This window comes from Acomys russatus, unplaced genomic scaffold, assembly GCF_903995435.1.
Source record: "Acomys russatus unplaced genomic scaffold, mAcoRus1.1, whole genome shotgun sequence".
In the NCBI taxonomy this organism is placed as follows: Eukaryota; Metazoa; Chordata; class Mammalia; order Rodentia; family Muridae; genus Acomys; species Acomys russatus.
Window position 1 is genome coordinate 21,465 of NW_026131953.1, and position 10,732 is coordinate 32,196.

The following is a 10,732-nucleotide window of genomic DNA, read 5'->3' on the forward strand; positions in this document are numbered from 1 at the left end:
GGTAGAGAGGTCACTAAACCCTCACCTGTGGCCACTGACATTCCCTCACAGAGGAGGTGGAGAGGTCACTAAACCCTCACCTGTGGCCACTGACATTCCCTCACAGAGGAGGTAGAGAGGTCACTAAACCCTCACCTGTGGCCACTGACATTCCCTCACAGAGGAGGTAGAGAGGGTCACTAAACCCTCACCTGTGGCCACTGACATTCCCTCACAGAGGAGGTAGAGAGGTCACTAAACCCTCACCTGTGGCCACTGACATTCCCTCACAGAGGAGGTAGAGAGGGTCCCTAAACCCTCACCTGAAATTCCAGTTACTTCTCCCAGGCATTTGTATGTAACTCTGCCCTGATTGCACGTTGCCTTGGCCTCTTGGGAGATGCTCGCGTGTATAGGCTTGAGAAGGCTAACTGAGATGAGACTCCATATATGTGGCCATAGGAAGCTATCATCCGTGCTAAATGGAAACTTCCTAAGCATGGCTGCTTTGGGAGTTACATAAACTCCTGCCAGTTAGCCCTCTCCTGTGCTCAGTTAGGAAGCCCAATAAGCTTGTTGTTGGGACCTTGTGAGGAGGATGGAGGGGCTGTTTCTGTCTCCATAGGGAAAGAAGTTTCACAACAGCACCTGTAACCACAGCCTTGGGAAGACACAGATGATGATTGGATAGCCAGCTTAGCTGAAAGAGTGAGCTGACATGCACTGAGTCAGCCTGTCTCAAGAGAATAAAATGGGGAGGGGTAGAGCACAACACTTGAGGGGTCCTCAGGCCTCTTCAAATGTGCCTGTGTGCATGCGTGCATGTGTGTGTGGTGTGTGTGTGCATGCACATTTGTATACAATTGACAAATGGATACACATGAAACAAAAGCTTTATAGGAAAGAAAGCAGCCATCAGAGTGAAGACTGCTCACAGGATGGAAGCGAATTTTTTGCTGAGGATGTATCTGACAGTGGAAACATTTCTATATAGGGAATTAAAGAATAAACAACAAATAATCTGATCAATAAATGAAGAAATGAATTGGATAGTTTTCAAAGAAGAACAAACATATGAAAATAATACAGCATTCTTAGCGGTCAGGGAAATAAATACAAATTGAGACTACATCTTATTATAGTCAGATATGCCAGCAGCAAGAAAACAATCAATTTCCCAAGGAAAAGTTAGAGGGAGAAGGTGGGGGTGGGGGTAGGGTGTGGGGGTGTGAAAATAAACAAAGCCAGGTGTGGTGGTGTGTGGAAGTGGAAACCATCCTTGGCTTCATAGTAAGCTCAAGGCTGGCTTGTGCTATATGAGACCAGTCCCAAAAATTAAAATCAATAAAGGTAAATGAATATCTTTTGTTTGTTTTTGAGACAGGGTTTCTCTGTGTAGCCTCTGCTCTCCTGGACTCATTTTGTAGACCAGTCTGGCATTGAACTCACAGAGATTCACCTGCCTCTGCCTCCCAGAGTGCTGGGACTACAGGCATGGGCAACTTTGCCTGGCAAGTAAGTATTTTAAAAGAAAGGGAGGAAGAAAAGAAAATAACAGTTCCCAACCGTTGGTAGGAATTTAATGCATTATTGGTAGGAATTAAGAGAGTGCAGCTTCTATGACAGTAACATTGAAGTTACTTAAGAATCGAAAATCAAAGCAGGATGTGGTGGTGCACTCCTGCAGCCCCAGCACTTGGGACACAGAGGCGTGAGTATTTCTCTCAGTTTGAGGACAGCCTGTTTTGTGTTGCAAGTTCAGGTGAGACCCTATCTCAAAATAGAACAAAATAAAATCAAATCTAAGAACCACTGTATGGTCCAGTTATACAACTCCTGGGTCTATACCCAAAGGAATCAATGTTAGTGAAAAACAGAAATTCATGCGCATCTGCGGTTTTTACAGTTCTTTTCCTCATACTCAATGATGGAACCAGCTTAAACACTGGAAAGTGGACAGAGCTATAAATCACCGTGTTAAGCAAAATAAGTCAGACTCAGACAAATATCATGTTTTGTCTCATATGTGGGTTTTTAATAATATATGTAAGACATGGAAATAGAAGAAATACTGTGGCAGTGAGAAAATAAAATCTGATCTGAAGGAAATGCAGAGAGAGCAAAGGATAGGAGAAAGGGGAAAGTCTGTTTATTCTCATGTAGAATCTGCACATAAATATCTTCACACATGATGTGAGAGCAGGTGAGTGTGCAGAAAAGCAGATGAGCAGGAGGAGCAAAGAGGAAGGGACACGTGGGAACAATAAGAGATTGCATATGAGTGTAGTAAATTGACACGTATGAAATCCATTAATTTATACACTAAAGTAATATAATGTTGAAAGGAATTACTAAGTAAAGCCCATATATCACATTTAAACTGGAGCCTTAGATATGAGTGAGTTTACTTAATATAGAGTTAGAGTATACTCAGGTTGGTAGGCAGATGATGGCAATCTCAATGAATACACTCTCACACAGATCTCAGTTCCTAAAGATTTATTCATTTTTATGCACACTGGTATTTTACTTGCTTGCATGTCTGCACGGTGGTGCCAAATCCCTTGGTACTGGAGTTACAGCCAGCTGTGAGCTATCATGTGAGTGCTGGGAATTGAACCTGGGTCCTCTGGAAGAACAGCCAGTGCTCTCAACCACTGAGCTGTCTCTCCAGGCCTGGATCCTAGTTATAAATCTGTTTCTCCAGTGAGAGAAACCAAGGCTTTTAAAGATATGGTCTCATGCTAGTAGTAAGACAAGGAAAAGATGAGGAACCTAGAACATTGAACAGTGCCAAAGTTTGAGGAAGTGCCATCCTAAAGTAAAAAAAAAAAAAAAAAAAAAAATAATAATAATAATAATAATAATAATAATAATAATAAAAGAATCTCAGGGAAGTATTTTGAATGAGGCTCTAGCAGGTAGAGCTGGAACACTGTGAACAATGAAATAACAGGAGTATAAAATAAATATACAGGAATCTGTGCTAACATAAATAAAAGGTTAACAAAATAGGTGAATGGAGAATAAGAGATAGGTCTTTCCTATAAAGAATACTAAATAATATATGTAAATAATTCCCCCTCCGGAAGATAGAATTGAATCCTCTAACAGAATGTGGGCTGAATTTGTAACTTGCTCCAAAGAATAGAGTATGGAAAGGAAAATGGGTACTCTAGAGTAGAGGAGAGACCTGGCAGTCAACACCTGAACCAAGAGAATCTTAGCAGTCAAGATTAACGTCACCAATAAGGTCAAGTAGCCAGACGCAGCAGTGCACACCAGCAGCCCTCGCTACTTGGGAGGCAGAGGTGGGAGGGTTGGTCAAGCTCACCTGTTCAAAACCAGTCTAGGCAGCAGAGCAAAATGTTGTCCTCAAGAAATCCCATGGCTGTTAGATACTACCTGATATGATGTGATGGCAAAGACACTTATTTCTCTTCTTCCTCCAAGCCCATAATACTAGTCTAAGCATCAAGTAAAGCCAGATGAACTCAAATTAAGGATTATTCCATTTCTCTATATCATGCAGCCTTGGCTGTCCTGGAACTCACTATGTAGTAGAGTCTGGCCTTAAACTCACAAAGATCCACCTGCCTCTGCCTCCTGTGTGCTGAGATTAAAGGTGTGTGCCACCATACCTGGACATTTTTAAAAAAAATAATAAAGTTCTGTTGCCAGGCAGTGGTGGCGCACGCCTTTAATCCCACCCAGCATTTGGGAGGCAGAGGCAGTCAGATTGCTGTGAGTTTGAGGCCAGCCTGGTCTACAAAGCAAGTCCTGGATAGTCAAGGCTACACAGAGAAATCCTGTCTCAAAAAAACGAAAAACCAAAATAAGAATAAAGTTCTGTTTTCAAGAATATAGTTCTGATAGCTCTTATTTAATTGTACCATGGAAGATGACTGTGAACTAACAGAACACCAAAACCAAAAACAAGATGCAGTCCCTGTGGCCGTTTGTCCAAGCACGACTGTGTGAAGGTTGTTGGCATGTCTTGACTCCATATATTTCATGGTGCTGGAGCTTTCATGGGGAAAAAGTCTGTTGTATAGAAACAGTTTTTCAAATCCTCTTGGATTGGAATCATTACCAGAGCTCATATAATCTATCACAGAGTTAGTTAAGTGCTAGGTGCTGTGGGAGATGTGGTGCACAGCCCATCATCTCTTGTGGTGGAGCCTTTCAATTTAGTTTGGAGAAGTTAAGAAGAACTGTGGGCTTGAGCAGCACAGGACTTACAGGACAAGAAATGGCAGAGCAGGACAGTTTCCTCAATAGACAGGATGTTGCAGGTGCCTGGGGTGTCTTCTCAAAAATGCACAGAACTAGTGAGATGGCTCAGATGATGAAGTCAACCAAGCCTGAAGAGCTGCGTTCAACCCTTGGGATCCGCACGGTGGGAGGGGAGAATGGCATTCACACACACACACACACACACACACACACACACGCACGCACGCACGCACGCACGCATGCACACACACACACACACACACACACACGAACATAATGACTTTTTAAAAAATGTGTGCAGATCTGAACACAATCTGACAGTGGACATCCTGGAGTCAGTGGAGGGCAGCTTGGTTCATTACCATGAGGTGCTCTCTACTGAATCACTTACATAAGATTTTCCTGGAGGAGGAGACCACAGGGCTGTGATGTCCATGAGGAGGTTGGGTGAAGGTTAGTGACTCTGGCTTCCACTATCTTAAATGTAGACTCATCAAAGACCATGGGGTAAAGTTCAGCCACTGTTTAGGAAGAACAGCATCAGATCCTTTCGAGCTGAGCTACAGGAGGTTAGGAGAGCTGGGCATTGAACTTTGGTCCTCTGGGAGGAGAGCATCCTAAGCATTGAGACAACTCTGCAGCCTCCCATGTGTGGCTTTCTAAGCCAGTGTCAGTTGGGACCACATGACCATCAACCATCAGCCCTGAAAACTTTGAGCTCAGTTAAAGTCTTCTCTTTATTATTTCCCAGCTGCAAGTATCTGTATAGTAATAGAAATTGGACTAAGGCAGCGTCTTACACGATCTGTCACTCTGTTTCATCTCCACCTTTGCCACATACTCCAGCTACTAGACAATCAACAGAGAAGAAAAGGAACAGAAAGTGGCACGGACCTATAAGCCTGATATTTGGAAGAGACCAGCCTGGTTTACGTAGAAAGACTCTGTCTCCCAAATGAAGGAGGAGAAGGACAAGGTGAGAAGAGCAGAATTTCAGGTGTGGAGAGGGGAACCACACATTACAGGCCAACTGATAGCAGAAACAGTGGGCAAGAATGCCTCCTTAGATAGAGCACAGTGATTAAAGGAGGGAGGGAGGGAGGAAGAGAAGAGCAGAAGGAGGGATGGAGAGAGGGAGAAGGACAAGGAGGGAGGGACGGAGGGAGGAAGAAGGAATTGAGGGAAGAAAGGTGGAAGGGAGGGAGGCAGAAACAGTTCTAAGGTCACCAATAAGCTGGCAGTGAAACTGAGTGGTAGAGCATATACCTACATGCACACAGCCCTGCATTCAAACTGCAACACCAAAACCAAAGATCACTCATATCACGTGGTAGCATAAAGAGATTCTTAAAAGGGCTGCTTGCTCAAGGACACCATACGACCTTTGCAGAGATGCTACCACTTCCTCCCCTGCTTCAGTCAGGAACAAGAAGACAAAATACAAAGACTCAAAGACGAACACAGTCCAGTGACTAGAAAGAAGTTGTGTTATTGCTTCTCATTTCATCCTGTATCGAGAATAGGATGTTAAGCCTGGAGATGTTTATCAGTGGGAGAACACATGCTTAGCAAAGTGAAGTCTGTACGTCAGTTTGTACAGTTTGTACAGTTTTGCTCAGCACCAAAACAAGCAAACACACAGAAAAGAGCAACATTAGCTCAAGGGTTTACTGAACAACTGCTAAAGAGTGTATGAAATGAAAGGAGAGCAGTGACCACTGCACAGACAGCTGATCAGTTTACAGTCTCGGTGAGTCAGCCAGACCAGGCTGTTGAGCCAGCATGTTGCTGAGCCTTTGCTGAGCTGCTGGGAACAGACAAGGTCTCAGCATGGGCTGCTAGCAGGAGCCTTGTTTCCCAGATCCTTGGCTTCCAAATGACACATCATGTCCACACACAAAAGGGGATCGTGTTGTGTCCTATGACGACTCAGTTTTTCTTGCTGGGGAGACAAGGGTAATCTGTCTGTCAAAGTGATTTTCAGTGCAAATTGAGAATGTAGATCTCTGTCTGGAAAAATGACTTTCTTCATGTGGGAAATCAGGTAGTCTCAGGATGGGGTCCAAACACCATTCCTTCAGTGATGGGATGGGGGCCTGTACTCTACCATTTGTGTGTTTAAAAAGGAATGGGAAGTAATTATTTTTAAAAATATGCTACCTTTTGGGGCCTGGGAGACAGTGTAGCTGGTAAGACACTTGCTGGACAAGGGTGCACTCCATGAAGCATATGTGCTCCCCGAACATGCACTAACTACATTGATAAATAACCTTTAAAAATGAAACAAATGAAATATTGGCAGAGAGAAAACCCACCATGATGTCATACTGTTTGGATGTTCGGATTGGGATTTAGCATCAGGTCTTGTAGTCATTGAGGAGGTGCCCCTGAGGGACTCTGGCACCCCTCCCCACTCCTTTCTTGCCTTCCAGCTTTGATGTGGTGGCTTAGCACAAGCTCAGAAACAACAAAGGTAAATAATCATGTACTGAGACCTCTAAAACTGCAAGCCCAAAGAAACCTTTATATATAGGTGTGTGTGTGTGTGTGTGTGTGTGTGTGTGTGTGTGTGTGTGTGTGTGTGTTTATCAAAGCTATTTGCTGCAGTTAGGGGAATGCAGTAACATGCACTCTTTCTCTCTGGCTTGGCGCCACTGCTGTGTGGCTAATGTGGTGCTGACGAGACTGTATTATTTAGTTCATGCCCCTGCAAATGGGTATTTTCATGTGTCCTCAGCTGAAGAAAGTGAAGATCCCAGAGACTGAGTTCCTGGGTGGTATGAAGTCCAGCATGTTGGAAATGGCCCTGCACTTCTCATCACCTAACACCGGCTCATGTTCTAGCAGCACATGATAAACCCAACCAGTGTAAGGAGACTTAGAGCACATACAGTCTTTTAAAACGTTTTAAGGACTTATTGGGGCTGGAGAGATGGCTCAGTGGTTAAGAGTGCTACCCGCTCTTCCAGAGGTCCTGAGTTCAACTCCCAGCAATCACATGGTGGTTCACAACCATCTATAATGTGATCTGTTACCCTCTTCTGGCATGCGACAAAACACTGTATACATGATAAAAATAAGTCTTTAAAAAGATATATAAGGGGGCTGGAGAGATGGCTCAGAGGTTAAGAAGGCTGGCTGTTCTTCCAAAGGTCCTGAGTTCAATTCCGAGCAACCACATGGTGGCTCACAACCATCTATAATGAAATCTGGTTCTCTCTTCTGTACACATGCAGGCAAAATACTGTATAAATAAATATTCTTTAAAAAAAACCCAACAACAAAAAAACAAAACAAAACAAAAACGATATATAAAATAAACTTATTCTGTGAATGTGTGTGTGCATAAGAACATGTACCTTGTGTGTGTGTTTCCCTCCCTCCCTTTGTCTCCCCCTCCGTGTGTGTGTGTGTGTGTGTGTGTGTGTGTGTATCTGTGTAGTCAGGGGAAAGCTCTGTGGAGTCCATTTTCAACCTCTAACTTTTAAAAAATGTGTATGTGTGAGGGTTTTGCCTGCATGTATTTCTATGTAACACATGCATTCCTGGTGTCTGAGGAGTCCAGAAGATGACATCGGATCTCTTGGAACTGGAGTTACAGATGGGTGTGAGTTGCCATGTGGGTGCTGGGAATTGAGCATGGATCCTCGGGAAGAGCAGCCAGTAACCGAGCCATCTCTCCAGCACCTGTTGTCACTTTTACATGTGTTCCGGATTCAACTCAAGCCATGAGGCTTGCTAGGCAAGTGCCTTTGGGAATGAAGCCATCTCCCTGGTCCCGATAAAATAGGTTCTTCACAGTGGCAACTATGGCACAGCATGCTTTGGAAAGCCCATATTATAATCTAGAAGGAAGCAGGGCCCTGGTTATATGTACTACATCTACACCTCTGCCACAGGGCTTGTCTGTCACAGGTTGGGGCAGCCAGCCAAAGAAATGCTGCTGATCAGAATATAATACATAATTATGTTTGTTTTGTTTCTCGAGACAGGGTTTTCTGTTTTACCCCTGGCTGTCCTGGGTTCACTTAGTAGACCAGGCTGGACAATATGTGCTTTTTACTGGTCCATAGCTGCCTTCCACCCTGTGGTACTCTCTTCTTGAAAGGCCTTAGGTCTTCCAGCCTCCTTGCCCTCCCCAAGCCCCGCCCCCGAGGTCGCCCCTCCCCGTCCCTGGGGAGACCCCGCGAGAATGAGGGGGCGGCTGAGGCCTTGGGAGCCCCCTGGCTCCCTAACAGGAAGAGCTTCTGAGGCCTGCGCGTCCACGGGACCCTCCCAGGTTTAGTCTCCTGGCGCCAGCATCCGGACTCAGGGTTCCTAAAGCAGAGCCCCCGACTCCGCAGGTGAGTACTGCCTGGGTGAAGAGCTGAGGGGACTGGAGCCGATTGTGGCCAAGCTGGGCCAGCCGTGACCCAGGATGGCAAGTGGAGTCGCGGAGTCCGCATCCTCATGCCGCGTCCTGGACACGGTGGAGCGGCTGCCCAGGATGCGGACTTGGGCTCGGAAAGCCACAGTCCCAGTTCTCTCTGGCTCTCACCAGGAGCGTGGTCCGTGCTGAACTCAGCGCGCTGGTGCGGTGCAGCCGCGCGGTCCCAAACTTTGACCAACTTCGAGAGGCCGCCAAGCTACCGCCTTTGCCCTCTTTTGGGGAGGGGAGGCCAGAGGCGACCCCAGCTTGTGTCTGCGCTCACCAGTCCCCTTGGAAAACAAGGGGAGCATGTTTGATTGGGAGCACCTGTTGGCGTTTAAGGCGCTTCGGTCTCTGCAGTGCTTCCTGAAGACGTCCTTTCGATCTGTGGTTGTATTATCAGTATGTACTTAGTTGTTCAAAACTGGGACACCTCTCTCTGGGGCAGAGAAGCCTTTTGCATCCGTGTGAGGGTCTCGTCCCTGTCCCCTGGCGCTCTTACTGTTGGGAACTTCCGAGGCTGGCCCATCAGTAGTTGAAAGGCAGTGACCCCATATTTGGGTTCATTCAGGATAGTTGTCCAAGTTCACAAATCCCACGGTGGGAGTCCAACTCAAGGTCTCTTGCACGCACGCACGCACGCACATAGAGGGTCTGTGAAGATGGTGTTTCTTCGTAGAGCCTTAAGTGCAGATTTCCAGGTTCTTGTCGGTAGATTTACTACTTTTAAAGCAGGGGGAGGAGAGAGAGAGAGAGAGAGAGAGAGAGAGAGAGAGAGAGAGAGAGAGAGAGAGAGAGAGAGAGAGAGAGAGAGAGAGAGAGATAGATATTGGTCTCTTCAACAGAGAACTGTGTGCAAAAACAGATATGACTGAGAAGGAGCATGCCCGTGGAGGAAGTTAGGGCAGAAGCCAGCTTGCCTGCGCTGATCACTTTACATCTGTTAGTGCCTTAAAGTTTCTACAGATCAAGGTAGTCTGTAGTCATTTGCCAGACACTGATGCTCTGATAGAAGACAAACCACATGTGTGAAGGTGGTCCTGATAGGAACTGAAAATTCCTGCGAAGGATATCATCCCTTTTGATGATTGTTACATCCTAGTTCAGTGAACCACTGATGGCAACAGTCTAGTCTTCTAGCTTTATAAGAGTTACTTCGTCCAGTTAGGTGTAGTGCATGATACTTCCTTTGGGGCTACTGGGGATGGAGCCTATGGTCTCAGATATGCCAGGCTGTACTGCAGAACTACTTCCAGGGCTCAGTAACACTCACTTTGGCTCTTTGGCTTGTGCATTCTCTCCTCGTCTATCATTACTTTAGCATTATGAATCAGAGAGCTTATTATAAGGCAAGATGCTCTGCCATGCCAGCAGCAGCCTGGAGAGTCTCTGTGGCGCGTGTTGACTGTGTTGAGAGGCCACGCAGGTGATAAACCTTCACCATCTAGGTTAGTGTGTGTGCATGGCGTGATATCAGCACAGTAAAGACACTGCCAAATGACTCACTTCTCAGTGTGCGTCCTGTGATTAGCCACACCTGCCTTAATATGGTAAAGAAAAGCAGGAGCTCTCTGTTACATAAAATGGAGATTCAGTAAACATTGTGGGATACTGCTTTTTTCCTTGACCAGAATGAGAAAATAGTAAGCCTTCTCCAAAAACTTGAACCTCAGAGAAGATGTAACAACACTGACTTAGAAAAGACACTTTCTAAAGGAAAAGTTAGGGTTTAACTTTTAAAAATCTTTATAAACTAATGGGAATGGGCTTTCTCTAACTCATTTTTCATTGCAATTTAAGTCGTGCTAGGTCCTTGCTAGGATATGGGAAGGCTGGGTCACTCGCTGACAGCTGGTGTAAATACCATAGAACTGGCATCTTTACCAATGTTCAACAGAATTCTAACGGTAAAGTAAGTGTGTGGATGTGATGTGGTGGGTGATCTTCTCTAAATGGTCAGGAGAATCCGTGTGACAGTTGAGACTTTAAACTGCATGAGGATCCCATCTGAGTACCCCTTCCTGCGTGGACACCTGGCCTTGAGTGATGCCCAGGCAAGGCAGCAGTGAGGTGCCTCTCCTCTGCCCGGCTCAGTAAAGATCTGGAAGT